Source organism: Callorhinus ursinus, unplaced genomic scaffold (assembly GCF_003265705.2).
Source record: "Callorhinus ursinus isolate GAN/ISIS: 27379988/994484 unplaced genomic scaffold, GSC_fseal_2.0 scaffold1, whole genome shotgun sequence".
NCBI lineage: Eukaryota > Metazoa > Chordata > Mammalia > Carnivora > Otariidae > Callorhinus > Callorhinus ursinus.
Genome location: NW_027397063.1, coordinates 120,734,962 through 120,754,053, shown reverse-complemented (window position 1 = coordinate 120,754,053; position 19,092 = coordinate 120,734,962). Strand labels below are relative to the sequence as shown.

The window sequence follows — 19,092 nt, the reverse complement described above, 5'->3', positions numbered from 1 at the left end:
ACCTTTCCTGGCTACTCACGTCACCAGTGCACTTCCAGTCCTACGAGGTGCCCGTGTGGACTCTCTGCAATCCTTGCATCCTAAGGAAAAGGAGTAAAGGAAAATTCCTAATGTAAACAACACCTTCCAGTGAATAGTAAACATTTTCTTTTTTTGTAGAAGATGGCCAGCTAACAGATGCAAAGGGAATTATAAGAAATCACCATTTTGTAATTACAGCATAATAATTGGTTCCTACAAGGACTGTCAATGGATTCTATAATCATTGGGCAAAGGGTGTGGATAGACTCATGGTGCCCAAGGAATAGCTACAGATTACTTTCTACATTTGGAAGGGGGGAAAATGAATCTTTTATGGTGGAAAATTCTGGCAAGCAAACCCTTTACCTAAATGATAAAACTTAATATCACTAATAGTAGGACAGAGGTACTATGAGGCTCCTGATATAATGCAATGGACAGTACATAGTATCATCCATGAAGCATTCTTACCAAGGATGTTTAACCTGAATCCAATCAAGCCTCTAGACCTCACTGTCCAATATGATAGCCACGGGCCATATTTGAATATTGAGCACTTGAAATGCAGCTACTCAAAATGGAGAAGTGTATAAAAAACACAGGATTTAGGGCAGCCCTGTCAGGACCCCCCGCCCCTTGAGAGCTTTTTCTGTATCGTCATTTAATAAACTTCTATCGCTTTAATCACTCTCCATTGTCCTCAAGATTCATTCTTCGACTCCGTGAGACAAGAACCTAGCTCTCCCGCTTCATTTTGGTGCCGAAACCCGGGATCACTTCCACCGAAGGGTGAGTAAAAGCGGACTCTTCTTTCCTGGGAGATGTCTCTCCCTTAGGTGACGTCTTCTCACAAACAACAAAATCGGGCACCCGTCAGCCAGCTAAAGGTGAATAGCGTGGCCACTGGTCTTAAAGTCTCAGGTGACAGGCTTCTGGACAAAGGTTTGATCAATCCCCCTTCCTCAAAAGAAGGATATGTTGACCTAACCCTATCCAGTTCTGCTTTCTGTTCATTGGCTTTTCTTAAATGGCTTTCTCCCACCTCAGGGACTTTGCCTATAGTAGGGCCCTTTCGATCTCCGGTGATCACTATGCCCTTTTAATTAGGGATTCATTTCAGGAAGAGTGTTGCCTATGTAGATACAAGGTTTTTTTCATTTAAAGATGTCTTTCGTGAGAACTGTTTAGGAGGAGAATCTTTTCCTCACTTTTGCTGCCTGCTAAGACATATGTTTTTCTGTTAGGTACAGTTTAGGTTTAATCACGGCCCAGGGATCAAGAACCAAGTTATTGGCAAGCAGGATTAGAGCTATCTCTTCATATAAGTTAGAGGGAGCCCAATGTTTCCTGGGCATTTACTGGAATTCTTTGGGCATTAAGGAGGTAATTATAGACCCCCAGCCAATTCCTCGATTGGTTGCATTAGCAGCTGGGACTTTAATGGATAATATAGTTGAGGCTTTCTTTTTCCAACAACAGAAATATGAAATTATGATGATGCTAAATCTCGGGGTCTGCACCCCTCAACAGGGCCATGCATGCAAATGGGACCTCAGGCATACGGACAGAAAAAGCGCCCGGGGATAAGGTGAGGGAACATAACTGAATCAAAGTTTAAACTGTTAACCTCACTAAGCCTTTATGATTGAGCCAGATTTTGTGGGGGCATGGGGGGAAGCCGGAGGAGAAAAGGAGGATCAGGTGATGGATGGGTAAGAGTAGCTACTCCCGCTGGCCTGACCCCTCCTCAACCCAAGATGTTAGAGGAATTGGATGGGGGAACGTAATTCCCTCCTTGGGTAGAGCTAACTGTTGTTAGTCTACCTCAGGAAGGGACTTTAAGGAATATTCCCAAGCAGCTGCTGAAACTCCCCTTGTCTCAGGGAAATCCCCTGTCCTCTCCAGCCTGACATGGACTGCCTAATCCCAGTTGTTGGTGGAAAAATATGGCATTTACTCATCTGTCCAAGTGGATGAGCTTTGGCCCTGGGAACCCTTTTTCTCTGTCTTCTGGAAGCACTTTGCCTCTTCTGTCTGCCCCACCCCTCCTGTTTCTGTACCTTGGGTACCACCTGCATACACTCCCACTTCAGATTTCCCCACCAGTGTCTCAGGTAAAAATTGACAACAGGGAACAAACTGATTGACTTTTTTTTTTTTAATGTTCTTAATTCTTTTTTTTTTAAGATTTTATTTATTTATTTGACAGAGAGAGAGGCACAGTGAGAGAGGGAACACAAGCAGGGGGAGTGGGAGAGGGAGAAGCAGGCTTCCCGCTGAGCGGGGAGTCTGATGCAGGGCTCGATCCCAGGACCCTGGGACCATGACCTGAGCTGAAGGCAGACGCTTAACGACTGAGCCACCCGGGCGCCCCAAACTGATTGACTTTTTAAAAGTGGACCCAGGTGGAACACAACTTGGTATTTAAACTAAGTTAAGTTTATTGACTTATTTATTTATTTATTTAGATTTATTTATTCGACCGAGAGAGAGAGAGAGAGAGCACAAGAGAGGAAAAGCACAAGCAGGGGAAGCAGCAGAGGGAGAGGGAGGAGCAGACTCTCCCCTGAGCAGAGAGCCCAATGCAGGGCTCAATCCCAGGACCCCGGGATCATGACCCGAGCCGAAGGCAAATGCTTAACCAACTGAGACACCCAGGCACCCCAAGTTTATTAGTTTAATTAAGACAGACATGTCTTTAAAGTTATCAGCATCAAATATGAAACTTTTATTCTGCCGAGGTTTGCCAAAGGTCAAATAAGCTCGTGTTATCTCTGTTGCAATTTGTTAGCAAAAAGATGACTAAAATGATGATTGTCTGTCTCATCAAAGTTTTCATATGAAATTCTTAAAATAGCTTTCAAAGACTTTGGGAATAAATTCATTGGACATCTAGGTCTTTTCCAAATGGGAAAAGTGCTAGAGCATTGATTGCTGGACATAAGATTTTGAGTTCTTATGGCAAAAAACTAAGAATATTTGAGTCTGTTGGTAAATATGCTTTGTGCTTAACTGGTTCACAAATTTGCTACCTAAAAAAGTTTTGGTGTAGGGAGCCTGGGTGGCTCAGTCGTTAAGCATCTGCCTTCGGCTCAAGTCATGGTCCCGGGGTCCTGGGATCGAGCCCCACATGAGGTTCCCTGCTCTGCGGGAGGCCTGCTTCTCCCTCTGCCACTCCCCCTGCTTGTGTTCCCTCTCTGTGTCTCTCTCTGTCAAGTAAATAAATAAAATCTTAAAAAAAAACTAGAGATTCCTTATAAAAGTTTCAGCAAAGCAGATTCTAAAATATCTATATGATCATTCTTGCTGAGCTTGTGTAAGTAATTATGCCATTAAAACTGGACTTGTTTTTCAAAGAAATTAGTCTTATTTGGCTATCTCTGGAAATAGGGTTATTATAGAGAAAAATTATGTTTCAATAATACACCTTTGTGGATGCTAAATTTTATTTTATTTATCTATTTGACAGGGAGAGAGACAGCGAAAGAGGAAACACAACCAAGGGGAGTGGGAGAGGGAGAAGCAGGCTTCCCGCCGAGCAGGGAGCCCGATGCAGGACTCGATCCCAGGACCCTGGGTTCACGACCTGAGCCGAAGGCAGACGCTTAACGACTGAGCCACCCAGGCGCCCCTGGATGCTAAATTTTGGTTCTGATTGTCTTTGAATGTTGTTTGCCGAAGCTAGACAACCTGAGGTAAACTTCAGAGAAACTGCCACAACAGCTCATATATAGACAATCTCCTTGCTGGTTATTCTGTGGGGATAACAGGACCCCATGGGCATATGATTACTTGAACTGGGAAATGGGATAGATTCCCCAACAATTGTATAACTCACTATCACCTTGACCAATTCTATGTGGCTGGGATGACAAAATCGCTCTTTAAAAGCCAGAGCGGGGCGCCTGGCTGGCTCAGTCGGTTAAGTGTCTGTCTTCGACTCAGGTCATGATCCGAGGGTCCTGGGATCGAGTCCTGCATCGGGCTCCCTGCTCAGCGGGAAGCCTGCTTCTCCCTCTCCCTCTGCCTGCTGCTCACCCCGCTTGTGCTCTCTCTCTCTCACTATCTCTCTCTCTGTGTCAAATAAATAAATAAAATCTTTTTTATTTATTTAAAAAAATAAAATAAAATAAAAGCCAGAGCGTACCCATGGAGATAATGGATGGCCTCACTTTCTTTATGATTAGATTGGATGATGCACTTGGGGATGCCCTTATCTCCTGAGATAAGTCTTCTCCCATTTGCCAGTGATTCCTTGTAATTAAGGATAGTGTTAAGGCTGGACCTCAAACAAAAAGGGCTTCTTGATGATTTCCTCCCTGACAGTCATTTATCCTAGAAGCCACCTCTACTGACATACAATTGTAAACAAAGGCTTTAACCAAGCATCCAACAGCCCTCCTGGTAGAAAGAGCCTCAAAACTCCCTATAGGACTTCCAGATCTTACATTAGAACTGCAATATAAAATAAGCAAAACAGTATACTTGCTCAGCAGGACTCTAACTGATACTTCCCAGGCACTGGATGCACTCAGCCAAGAATTTAAATGAAGTCAGAGAAGGACTTCTCAAGACTATTATTGCTACACCCTTTGGGGTGTGAAAAATTTCCTCACATGTGTTGTTTCAACATGACAGTTAACTCCTACAAAATGTCCCAATTAAAAGGGGACATTTATGATCAATTAAATAAGATCAAGATATCCACTGATCCATTTGAGAAAATTGGTAATTGGGGATCTTATCTAAGGGATGTGATCATAATTTTGGGCCTAATACTTTATGTTCATCCTTTTGCATGTGCTGATGCATGTACCGTTGCTGCCCACCATGACCCCCTGGAGCCATACCACAAGCCCCTAGGATTGACCCCTGGATAGATTCTAACTGCCATACAGCTCGCCACCCCATTTCAACAGGAAGCAGCCAGAGTGGTCATTGTCCCATTCCCTAAGGGCAGTTAGGGTTATTATTCCAGGGGGAGGAATGAGTAAGGGACAAGCGGGACTAGGTAGGGAGAGATAGACCGGGGCCTATTTGATCAGGCTCACAGAAATCCCAAAAATGTGAAGGTGTGGAGAAACCAGAGATAAGGAACAAACCAGACCACCCAGTACTAGGCATGTGGGGTGGGTGTCTTTTTTTTTTAATGATAATCACCTGTGACCAACAAAGACTAACCAGACCCTAAAAAGGAAGTAAGCCTTGAAGGTGTTATTACTAGTCCCTGCTCAGTGGTGAAATCAGTAGAAATGTTAAAAGGATTTAAGTTCCCTGGTTAGCTTTCTATAAAAGTCCAACCCTAAAAGCCCTCATTGGCAACCCTGTCGGGAACCCTCCCACTCTTGAGAGCTTTTTCTGTATCTTCACTTAATAAGCTTCTGTGGCTTTACTCACAAAAAAATAAACAAACAAACAAACAAAAAACCCCCCAGGATTTAAAGAACTTAGCACAAAAAAGTTGAAGAAAGTCTCATTGATATCTTTTTAATATCGACCATATGTTAAAATAATATTTTAGATATGTTGTGATAAATAAATATTAAAGTTAAACTTTTTTTTTTACTTTTTTAAAATGTGGCTACCAGATAATTTTAAATTATGTAAGTGGCTCATATTACATTTTTATTCAATAGCTCTTCTCTGGACCTAACTTCCAGCTTATAAAAAAATAAAAGAGATAGAGGAATAATTTAAGCAATACCATCAGGAAACAATCTGACAAAACCAGATAATGGAACAGTAGCCTGGATTCCTCAAAAAGTCAATACCCTGAAAAAAATGGAGAGACTTTTCTTGAGTAAAAGACTCTAAAAAGACACAAAATTCAAACACAATGCACAAACCTTAATCCAATCCAGGATTAGAAAAAGCTATAAAGGTATTATGTACATATTTGGGGAAATTTAAATACGGGATGAGTATTTCAGAGGGAAAGACATGGCAGAAAGTGTTGTTAAAATTGGTAATTATTTCATTCTGCTATTGCTTCTCTGTATCTTATTTAAAAGTACCAAAGTGGCCTGACCTATAGCTATTTCATGTCTATATAAAGGACTGGTAGACAGACTAGAGAGAGCTAGCCTCCAGTTACCTTCAAATGTGTAACCTTAGGTGAAACTTTGTTCTTGAATAAATGGGAATGCAAAGGCTAAATAAAGTTTTTAAAAGAAGATGATAGGGGCTCCTGGGTGGCTCAATCATTAAGCGTCTGCCTTCGGCTCAGGTCATGGTCCCAGGGTCCTGGGATCCAGCCCCACATCTGGCTCCCTGCTCCGCGGAAAGCCTGCTTCTCCCTCTCCCCCTCCCCCTGCTTGTGTTCTCTCTCTAGCTGTGTCTCTCTGTCAAATAAATAAAATCTTAAAAAAAAAAAAAGATGATGATAGTTGTCCAGAAAAATCAAATAATTGTAAAGATAATTAGTGCTATGAAGAAAAAGTACAAGGTATGTGAGACTATATAATGGGGGAGTGGGGGTGCATTCAGGGAAGAACTTCCTGAACTATTGGCACTTAATCTGGGACTTGAGAGATGAGCAGGTTTTGGCTACAAAAAGAGTAGGGGAAAGAGTCTTCTAAGCAGAGGAGAGAGTAAATGTGAAGGCCTTCTGGTGGAGAGAAGTTGGACAGATTAGGAACAAAGAGAAAGCCACTTGGGGGACTGAGAGGGATGGTGAGTGATGGGGGATGAGGGCAAACAGAATCCATCTAGCAGTGCCATTCCTTTGCCACTTTTTCTCCACTTCCATTCCTCCACCAATGCTCTCTGACAAAGGATTTGAACTGACTTTACAAAATTAATCAGATGATGAAAATGGAAAAAATAAAAAGTTATTTTTTAAAAAGATTTCATTTATTTATTTGACAGAGAGAGAGAGAGCACAAGCAGGTGGAACAGCAGAGGGAGAGGGAGAAGCAGGCTTCCCGCCGATCAGAGAGCCTGATGTGGGGCTCCATCCCAGGACCCTGGGATCATGACCTGAGCCGAAGGCAGACACTTAACCAACTGAGCCACCCAGGGACTCCATCAATAGTTATTAAAAGGAGCAAAGAAATAGTACTTGGAATTAGTGAATTGAACTTCAAATAAATTTTCAATTTAGCTTTGAAATTGCAGCAACTAATTCTCAAAAGTAAATTTGTCATTTACATAGTTCCCATTGTCTGATAAGAAAAATAGACTAATTAATATGGGGGGCGGGGGAAACGGGACATTTTCCCTAGACCAACTTCAAGGTGGGATTTTTTTCCTTTGAATCTTTGTAGAAAATACATTGATTATCACATTAAATAGGCATCATGAGCAGAGTTTTTCTGTAGAGTTAAGTAAATGATTCAGTAAATATGGTGCCTACTAGTTGGGATTGATTCAATAGTATGCTTAGAGCATCCTCTGTTTTTCTAGCTACTTGATCTCCATCTAACTTCCCTCTTTAGGTGACTTTTTCCAGTTCTGTGGCTTTAAATATCAGTATGCTGATAATGCTAATTTTTTTTCTCTCAAACCCTTACTCAGCCCCTGAGCTCATATATCCAAAATCCATTTGACGTTTATACTTGAGCATATAATAATAATTTAAAAAAGCTACCACTGGAGGGAGCTAAGATGGTGGCATAGTAGGAGGACCCTAGGCTTGCCTCATCTCTTGAACACAGCTAGATAAAATCAAATCATTCTGAATACCCAAGAAATCGACCTAAGGACTGACAGAACAAGCTGCACAACTAGAGGGAGACAAGACGCCGCATCAAGGAAGGCAGGAAGTACAGAGACATGGTTTAGGGGAGAAACGGATCATGGGTGTTAGTTACAGTGGGGAGGGAGCCCTGGTCACGGGTGAGAGGCAAGAAAGAGTAGAGTGCACAGGGACATGCACGAGGAGAACACCTCCCCAAAGCCACTGGCTGGGAAAATGAGAGGGGCTGATTTTCATGAGTTTTTGCACCCAGTGGGGCTCAAAGACTGGATTTTTAGGGGTCTATGGGTTTGACTGGAAGATAAGGTAAGGTTTATTTGAGGAAATAATAGCTGAAAACTTCCCTAATCTGGGGAAAGAAACAGACATTTATATCCAGGAGGCTCAGGGAACTCCCATCAAAATCAACAAAAGCAGGCCAACAGATATATTGTAGTTAAATTTGCAAAATATAGTGATAAAGAACAAATCCTAAAAGCAGAAAGACAGAACATGTCCCTAACTTACAAGGGAAGACCCATAAGGCTAGCTACAGATCTCTCCACAGAAACGTGACAAGCCAGAAGAGAGTGGCATGATATATTCAACAGGCTGAATGGAAAAATCTGCAGCCAAGAATACTCTATCCAGCGAGGCTGTCATTCAGAATAAAAGGAGAGATAAAGAGTTTCCTAGACAACCAAAAACTAAAGGAGTTTGTGAGCCCTATAAGAAATACTAAAGAGAGAAGAGGAAAAAAAAAGAAATATTAACGGGGACCCTTTGAGTGGGAAGGAAAGAGCAAAAGTGACAAAGACCAGAAAGGACTGGAGAAAATCTCCAGAAACAATAACAAAATAAGTAATAAAATGGCACTAAATACATATCTATCAATAATTACTCTGAATGTAAATGGTCTAAACACTCCAATCAAAAGACATAGGGTGTCAGAAAGGATAAAAAAAAAAAATAAGATCCATCTATATGCTGCCTACCAGAGACTCAGGTTAGCCCTAAAGACACCAACAGATTGAAAGTGAGGGGATGGAGAAACATCTATCATGCAAACGGACATCAAAAGAAAGACAAACTAGATTTTTTTTAAAAGATTTTATTTATTTATTTGCCAGAGAGAGAGAGAGCACAAGCAGGGAGAGCTGCAGGCAGAGCAGGTGGAGGGAGAAGCAGGCTCCCCATCGAGCAAGGAGCCCGATGCGGGACTCGATCCCAGCACCCTGACCTGAGCCAAAGATAGACGCTTAACCGACTGAGCCATCCAGGCATCCAGACAAACTAGATTTTATTTTTTTTTAAAGATTTTATTTATTTATTTGAGAGAGAGAGAATGAGAGATAGAGAGCACGAGAAGAAAGAGGATCAGAGGGAGAAGCAGACTCCCCGCTGAGCAGGGAGCCCAATGTGGGACTCGATTCCAGGACTCCGGAATCATGACCTGAGCTGAAGGCAGTCGCCCAACCAACTGAGCCACCCAGGTGCCAGACAAACTAGATTTTAAACCAAAGACTGTAACAAGAGATGAAGAAGGGCACTATATCATAATAAAGGGGACTATCCAACAAGACCTAACAACTGTAGATATTTATGCCCCAACTTGGAAGCACCCAAATATGTAAAATAATAACAAACATAAAGGAACTCTTTGATAATAATACAATAATAGTAGGGGATTTTCATACTCCACCTACAGCAATGGACAGATCATCTAAGCATAAAATCAATAAGGAAACAATGGATTTGAATGACACACTGGAGCAGATGAACTTAACAGATATAGTCAGAACATTTCATCCCAGAGCAGCAGAATATACATTCTTTTCAAGTGCACATGGCACAGTCTCCAGAACAGATCACATACTAGGTCACAAATCAGGCCTCAACAAGTACGAGAGGACTGAGATCATACCATGCATATTTTCTGACCACAATGCTGTGAAACTTGAAGTCAATCACAAGAAAAAATTTGGAAAGAACACAAATACATGGAAGCTAAACAACACGCCACTAATAAATGAATGGGTCAACCAGGAAAATAAAGAAGAATTTAAAAAATACATGGAAACAAATGAAAATGAAAACATGACAGTCCAAAACCTTTGGGATGCAGCAAAAGGGGTAATAAGAGGGATACAGGCCTACCTCACAAAGCAAGAAAAATATCAAATAAACAATCTAAACTTAGACGTAAAGGAGCTAAAAAAAGAACAACAAATGAAGCCTAAAGCCAGGAGAAGAAGGGAAATAATAAAGACTAGAGCAAAAATAAATAATATAGAAACTAAGAAAACAGTAGGATAGATCGATGAAACCAGGAGTTCATTCTTTGAAAAAAGTAATAAAACTGATAAACCCCTAGCCAGACTTAACCAAAAAGAAAAGAGAAAGGACCCAAATAAATAAAATCACAAATGAGGAGAAATAATAACCAACACCACAGAAATACAAACAGTTAAAAGAGAATATTACGAAAAATTATGTGCCAACAAATCAGACAATCTGGAAGAAATGGATAAATTCCTAGAAACATGTAAACTACCAAAACTGAAAAAGGAAGAAATAGAAAACCTGAATAGACCGATAACCAGCAAAGAAACTAAATCAGTAATCAAAAATCTCCCAACAAACCAAAGTCCAGGGCCAGACAGCTTCACAGGGGAATTCTACCAGACATTTAAAGAAGAGTTAATCCCAGGGTGCCTGGGTGGCTCAGTTGGTTAAGCGACTGCCTTCGGCTCAGGTCATGGTCCCAGAGTCCCGGGATCGAGTCCCGCATCGGGCTCCCTGCTCGGCGGGGAGCCTGCTTCTCCCTCTCACCCTCCCCCCTCTCATGTGCTCTCTCTCTCTCATTCTCACTCTCTCAAATAAATAAATCTTTAAAAAAAAAAAAAAAAAAAAGAAGAGTTAATCCTGGGTGCCTGGGTGGCTCAGTTGGTTAAGCGACTGCCTCTGGCTCAGGTCATGATCCTGGAGTCCCGCATCGGGCTCCCTGCTGAGCAGGGAGTCTGCTTCTCCTTCTGACCCTCCCCCCTCTCATGCTCTATCTCATTCTCTCTCTCAAATAAATAAATAAAATATTTTTTAAAAATAAATAAATAAAGAAGAGTTAATGCCTATTCTTCTCAAACTGTTCCAAAAAATAGAAATGGAAGGAAAACTTCCAAACTCATTCTATGAGGCCAGCATTATCCTTATGCCAAAACCAAAGACTCCACTGAAAAAGAGAACTACAGGCCAATATCCCTGTTGAACATAAATGCAAAAATTCTCAACAAAATACTAGCACATCATATCCAACAGTTTGTTAAAAGAATCATTCACCGCTATCAAGTGGGATATATTCTGGGGCTTCAAGGGTGGTTCAGTATTCACAGATCAGTCAAGGTGATACATCACATTAACAAAAGAAAAGCTGGAACCATATGATCCTCTCAATAGATGCAGAAGAAGCATTTGACAAAGTACAACATCCATTTATGATAAAAACCCTCAACAAAGTAGGGATAGAGGAAATATACCTCAACATCATAAAGGCCATAGATAAGAAACCTATAGCTAATAGCATCCTCAATGGGGAAAACCTGAGAGCTTTTACTCTATGATCAGGAAAAAGACATGGATGTCCACTCTCACTACTGTTTTTTTTTTAAGATTTCATTTATTTACTTGAGAGAGAGAGAGCACAAGCAGGTGGGAGGGGCAGAGGGAGAGGGAGAAGCAGACTCCTTGCTGAGCAGGGAGCCCAACGTGGGTCTCGATCCCAGGACCTTGGGATCATGACGCATGCTGAAGGCAGATGCTTAACCAACTGAGCCACCCAGGCACCCCTCGCCACTGTTATTTAACATAGTACTGGAAGTCCTAGCCTCAGCAATCAGACAACAAAAAGAAATAAAATGCATCCATATCAGCAAAGAAGAAGTCAAACTTTCACTATTTTGTGGACAACATGATACTCAATACAGAAAACCCAAAAGACTCCATTAAAAAATTGCTAGAACTGATACAGAAATTCAGGAAAGTTGCAGCATACAAAATCAACATACAAAAATCTATTGCATTTCTATACTCCAATAATGAAGCAGCAAAAAGAGAAATCAAAGAATCAATCCCATTAATAATTGTACCAAAACCAATAATATATCTAGGAATAAACCTAACCAAAGAGGTAAAAAATCTGCATTCTAAAAACTTTAAAACACTGATGAAAGAAATTGAAGAGGACACAAACAAATGGAAAAACATTCCATACTCATGGATTGGAAGAACAAATATTGTTAAAATGTTTGTACTTTCCAAAGCAATCTACATATTTAATACAATCCCTATCAAAATACCTCCAGCATTTTTCATAAAACTAGAACAAATAATCCTAAAATTTTTATGGAACCACAAAAGACCCCGAATAGCCAAAGCCATCTTGAAAAAGAAAAGAAAAGTTGGAAGCATCACAGTTCCAGACTTCAAGCTATATTACCAAGCTGTAGTCCTTAGTACGGTATTGGCACAAAAACAGACACATAGATCAATGGAACAAAATAGAAAACCCAGAAATGGACCCACAACTATATGGTCAACTAATCTTTGACAAAGGAGGAAAGAATATCCAATGGAAAAAAGTCTCTTCAACAAATGGCATTGGGAAAAACTGTACAGAAACAGGCAGAAGAATGAAAATGGACCACTTTCTTACACCACACACAAAAATAAACTCAAAATGGATAAGAGACCTAAATGTGAGACAGGAAACCATCAAAATCTTAGAGGAGAACAAAGGCAGTAATGACTTTGGTAGCAACTTCTTACTAGATATGTCTCCTAAGGCAAGGGAAACAAAAAAAATTAAACTATTGGGACTTCATCAAGATAAAAATATTCTGCACAGTAAAGGAAACAATCATCAAAACTAAAAGGCAACCTACAGAATGGGAGAAGATATTTGCAAATGATATATCTGATAAAGGGTTAGTATCCAAAATCTATAAAGAACTTATAAAACTGAACACCCCAAAAAACAAATAATCCAGTTAAGAAACGGGCAGAAGACATGAACAGACATTTTTCCAAAGAAGACATCCAGATGGCTAAAAAAATGTTCAACATCACTCATCATCAGGGAAATACAAATCAAAACCATGATGAGACACCACCTCACACCTGTCAGAATGGCTAAAATTAACAATACAGGAAACAACAGGTGTTGGCGAGGATGTGGAGAAAGGGGAACCCACTTACACTGTTGGTGGGAAAGCAAAATGGTGCAGCCACTCTGGAAAACAGTATGGAGTTTCCTTAAACATTTAAAAATAGGGGCGCCTGGGTGGCTCAGTTGTTAAGGGTCTGACTTCGGCTCAGGTCATGATCCCTGGACCCTGGGATCGAGCCCCGCATCAGGCTCCTTGCTTGGCGGGAAGCCTGCTTCTCCCTCTCCCACTCCCCCTTCTTGTGTTCTTGTTCTCATTAACTCTCTCTCTGTCAAATAAATAAATAAAATCTTAAAAAAAAAAAGTTAAAAATAGAACTACCCTACAATCCAGCAATTGCACTACTAAGTATTTGTCCAAAGGATAGAAAAATACTGATTTGGGGATGCCTGGGTGGCTCAGTCGTTAGGCGTCCGCCTTCGGCTCAGGTCTGATGGGATCGAGCCCCACATCGGGCTCCCTGCTCCGCGGGAAGCCTGCTTCTCCCTCTCCCACTCCCCCTGCTTGTGTTCCCTCTCTCGCTGTGTCTCTCTCTGTCAAATAAAAAAAAAAAATACTGATTTGAAGGGATACGTGCACCCCAATGTTTATAGCAGCATTATCAATGATAGCCAATTATGGAAAGAACCCAAATGTCCATAAACTGATGAATGGATAAAGAAGTGGTATAAGGATGCCTGGGAGGGTCAGTCAGTTAAGCATTGAACTCTTGAATTCTGCTCTGGTCATGATCTTGGAGTCACGAGATCAAGCCCCGCATGGGCCTCTGCCCTTAGCCTGGAGTCTGCTTGAGATTCTCTCCCTCTCCCTCTGCCCCTCTCCCCACTCATGCTCTCTCTCTCTCTCTCAAACAAATTAATAAAATCTTTAAAAAAAAAAGCAGTGACACACACACACACACACACACACACACACACACACACACACACTGGAATATTACTCAGCCATGAAAAAGAATGAAATCTTTCCATTTGCAACAATGTGGATGGAGCTAGAGAGTATAATGTTAAGTGAAATAAGTCAGTCAGAGAAAGACAAATACCATATGATTTCAGTCATATCTGTAATTTAAGAAACAAAACAAATGAACACGGAGGGGGGAAAGAGTGGCAAACCAGGAAACAAGACTCTTAATTATAGAGAACAAACTGAGGGTTACTGGGGGGGGCAGCACTGGGTTTAATTGGGGATGGGTATTAGGAGGGCACTTGTGATGAGCACCGGGGTGTTGTATGTAAGTGATAAATCACTAAATTCTACACCTGAAACTAATATTACACTGTATGTTAACTAACTGTAATTTAAATAAAAACTTGAAAAAGAAAAAAAAATAAAAGCTACTACTTGCATAGGGCTTAAAATGTACCAAATATTAATTCATTTAAACTGCCCATGAGGGGCACCTGGGCGGCTCAGTCGTTAAGCATCTGCCTTCAGCTCAGGTCATGATCCCAGGGTCCTGGGATGGAGCCCCGCATCGGGCTCCCTGCTCCGCGGGAAGCCTGCTTCTCCCTCTCCCACTCCCCCTGCTTGTGTTCCTTCTCTCGCTGTGTCTCTCACTGTCGGATAAATAAAATCTTTAAAATAAATAAATAAATAAATAAATAAACTGCCCATGAAATCCACAAAGTAGATACCTTTACATCCCCATTTTTCAGATGATAAAATGGAGGCACAGAGAGGTAAACAACTTACCTAAGATCACATTCTCAATTAAGTCAAAAGTAGTAAATGAGAAACATAAAGATAACTGATGTGTTAAATAAGCATATGTGCTAGGTTTTTTTTCAAAGATTTTTTATTTATTTTTTAACAGAGAGAGAGACAGCGAGAGAGGGAACACAAGCAGGGGGAGTGGGAGAGGGAGAAGCAGGCTTCCCGCAGAGCAGGGAGGCTGATGTGGGACTTGATCCCAGGACCCTGGGATCATGATCTAAGCCAAAGGCTGACTGAGCCGTCCAGGCGCCCTAGTTTTTTTTTTTTTTTTTTTAAGAATTTTATTTATTTATTTGGGGGAGAGAGAGAGGGAGAGAACATGAGCAGGAAGGAGGAGCAGAGGGAGAGGGAAAGGGAGAAGCAGGTTCCCGGCTGAGCAGGGAGCCCGAAGCCTGACCCGGGACTTGATCCCAGGACTCCAGGACCATGACCTGTGTTGAAGGCAGATGCTTAACCGACTGAGCCACCCAGGTGCCCCACACATGTGCCAGTTTTTGAGTGCACAGCAATATTTGACCAGGCAGCGATTTTATCAGTAATCTGTTCATTAGTGATTTTTTTTATATATAATTGTTGCTTTTGTGTTCAACACTGTAACTTTGGGCATTAGATAATAAATACAGGAGAAATGAAGATTCTCTGTGGTAACTTTAAAACATGCCTGTTTGGATTAAATGAGATAATATCAACATGTATTAAGAGTTTTACACATTAAATATTCAAATATGTGTTTATATCATTTGAAAGACTATATACTAATGTTAACCGAGAGTCTCTCTCATTGGTGTTTATTTTTTAAAGTGAAAATTTTAAATGCTAATTTTCTATATGTATCACTTTTTCTTCTTACAGTTGATATGTTTTATTGTAGAAATGTGAGAAATTATAGAAAAGCATAGATGCACAATTCTGCCAATACTTTAGTATGTATCTATTCTTCTACTTTGTTTTTAATGCCTATTTGTTTGTATTTATTTTTCACAAAAATGGGATCATACTGTACATATTGAATGGCCAATGAAAAATCCACCCAGTTTTGAAACCTGAGATGTACATGTATATAAGCTATAACCAGATGGATGAGTTTATATATGTATATACATTCTATTAGTCAATGTTTTTATTAATATTTGACCAGAATAACTTGTCATTTCTGAAGGAATTTCAGATACTGCAGGCTCACCCAACAAACTTCTCCCTTGCCTACCTCTTGCACAGAGGCTGTGAAAGCTAAGTATGTTTTCCCAGTCTCCTTTGCACTAGGAGTGGCCATGGGATTTTTTTGCCCAAAGACATGTAAGAATAAATCTGCTGGCACTACCTCTTCCTCTTTGACCTTCCAGCCTTGCTCACAGATGGGATCTCCAGAGCTACAGTATTTATAATATGACCATGATCCAAGAGGCACAAGGGAAAGGCAAAGAGAATCACAGTAATGCCGGCCCTGATAACGGTCAAGCCTCTGAACCAATGTCAAGGGCCCCAATCTCCAAATTTCTTATTACGTGGGAAAAATAAACATTTGGTTAACCGGCTGTTGGCTGGATTTTCTGTTACTTATCACGAAAGGTCTTCTTTAACTGATAAAATCCTATAAAAAGCTAAGTAATTTATCTTGCTCTAGAATTTTAAAGTCACTTAATTCCAGGGGACATCGCCATTCAGAGTTTGCAATTAAACGGAGGATGACTTTTATATTACAGTCTGACCTTTATAGGTCTGTTTGTAGCAGGTGGGTATGCCCATGTGGCTTAAAAAATAAAACTAAACTCATGGCCTTTAGTTCATGTGTTTCTAAGCAGCTGAATGTGGTTTGCCTGTAGGAATGAAAATTCCCCTAAAATGTTAATTGATTCAATTTGACAGTACTTGCCATATTATAAGTCGGTATTGTGATGTCTCTGTGAACTAGTGATAAAGATGGTGGTATAGGGAAGAATTTGGTAGTTGCGGTATAGATATGGTTGTTTTGAATGTTTTGCTTTGTTTTTAATGGAACTTGGGAAGACGGAGAATTCTTTCTTTTTGGAATGCCTCTGTGTTGTGGGGATGGATGGTGTAACGTCAGTATTATAGGTTAATCCTAATCCTAATAAGGTAATATTAGACTTTCTTTATCATTTATTTATATATAGTGTGTATATATATTATAATACAGTATATATAATATAGCGTATATATATATTTGGGAGGAATCTGATTATATATATATAATATAGTGTATATATATATAATATAGTGTGTGTGTATATATACACATGTATTTGGGAGGGATCTGTATAACTTACATATATATATATATATATACACATAGTTAACATATAGTGTTATATTAGTTTCAGGTATGCAATACAGTGATTCAACAATTCTATACATTACTCAGTGCTCATCATGGTAAATGTACTCTTAATCCCCATCACCTATTTTACCCATCCCCCCCAACCACCTCCCCTCTGATAACCATCAGTTTGTTCTCTATAGTTAAGAATCTGTTTAACCTACATATTTTAATTATCTATGGCTGTATAAGAAATTATCACAAAACATAGTGGTTTAAAATAAGAAGAATTTGCTATCTCCTAAGGTTTCTGTGGATCTGGAATTCAAACAGGGAGAGCTCGTCTCTACAGAGTCTGGGGTCTCAGCCAAAGACTTGAAGGCTGGGGGTTGAAATCATCTGAAGGTTCTTTAACTCACATGAGTCTGGAGATGGGTGCTGGCTGTGATGGAGGCCTAGCTGGAGTTGTCAGCTGTAATACCCACTCAAAGCCCCTCCATGTGACCTGGGCTTCCTCACAACATAGTAGATAGTTCCCAAGGTCAGGCCTCCAGAGAGAGAGCCAAGGGGAAGTTGTGTTGCCCTTTATAATCTAGCCTCAGTGACACAATGTCACATCCGCCACTTTATACTGGGTGAGGCAGTTACAAAGTTCCACCTGGGTTCAAGGGAAAATATAACAGACCCCATCTCCTACCCATACACCTCTCAATGGAGGCATATCAAGGTCATATTACAAGACCAAGTCGGGTGGAGTATATATACTACATTGGGGTAAGGATCTTTGGAAAACACAATCTGCCATATTATACTATTATCCCACCTCATTAATAAAGAGCCATGCCACAAGCGTTTTGATGATACTGACAATGTCCAGAGATATTTTTTATTGTCCTAATGAGGTGGTGGGGCAGGGGTTGCTACTGGCATCTAGTGGTTGGAGGCCAGGGATGCTGTTAAGCATCCTACAATGTACACACACAGAGAGAATTAGCCTCAACACAGGTTGAGAAATCCTGATTTAGAGTATTAACATCCTACCAGTATTTAGAATAATTAGATAGAAGGTAGAGGGACATATAGAAGACACCAAAATCCTGAAGTCTTCCAACTGAAACATTTACTTTGATATTTGATATTATGTACTATTTATGGTCTACAAATAGCAAAGGTCATTACTTAGGCAAATCTTGATTCCAAATATGACACATTGAATATCAACTCTCAGTGAACATGAATAAATGGAAGAACCCCCTGTTTGTGGATCAGAAGAATTAATATTGTTAAAATATCTATACTACAAAAAGCCATCTATAGATTCAATGCAATCCCTATCAAAATTCCAGTGATATTTGTCACAGAAATAGAAAAAACAATTCTAAAATTTGTGTGGGACCACAAAAGACTCCAAATAGCCAAAGCAATTCTGAGAAAGAAGAACAAAGCTGGAGGCATAAACTTCCTGATTTCAAACTATACTGGTAAAGCTATAGTAATAAAAACAGCATGGTACTGGCATAAAGTAGATACATACCAATGGAACAGAATAGAGAACCCAAAAATTAACCCATGCATGTATGGTTAACTAATATTTGACAAAGGAGCCAAGAGGACTCAATAGGGAAGGGATTGTTTTGTCAATAAATAATAACGGAAAAACAGGATAAGCACATGCAGAATGAGATTGGACACTGATCTTACACCACTCATAAAAATTAACTTGAAATGGATTAAAACTTCAACATAGACCTGAAACCAGAAAACTCATAGAAGAAAACATAGAAGGCATTGATCTTTGCAATGGTTTTTTTGGATATGACAAAAATACAAGCAACAAAAGCAAAATGAGCAAGTAGGACTATATCAAACTAAAAAGCTACTGCATGGCAAAGGAAAAATCAACAAAATGAAAAAGTACCCTAAAGAACTGGAGAAAACATTTGCAAATCATGTGTCTGATAAGGGGTAAATATTTAAAAATATCAAAATATATAAAGAACTCATACATTTCAATAGCAAAAACAAACAATCCAATTATAAAACGGTCAGAGGAACTGAATGGACATTTTTCCAAAACATACAGATGGCCAACAGATACATGAAAAGGTACTCAACATCACCAATCATCGGGGAAAGGCAAATCAAAACCACAATGAGTTATCACATCATACCTATTAAAATGG

The 19,092-nt window shown here is 40.1% G+C and overlaps 1 long non-coding RNA gene across 1 annotated transcript in view; it reads right to left on the bottom strand.

Moving 5' to 3' along the window:
- LOC141370963 (uncharacterized) overlaps window positions 1–19,092 on the bottom strand; it is a 35,014-nt gene continuing 15,922 nt past the window's right edge. Inside the window, exon 4 of the long non-coding RNA XR_012375496.1 lies at window positions 1–80. This is a non-coding gene — a long non-coding RNA (uncharacterized lncRNA). The remainder of the gene's footprint in view (window positions 81–19,092) is intronic.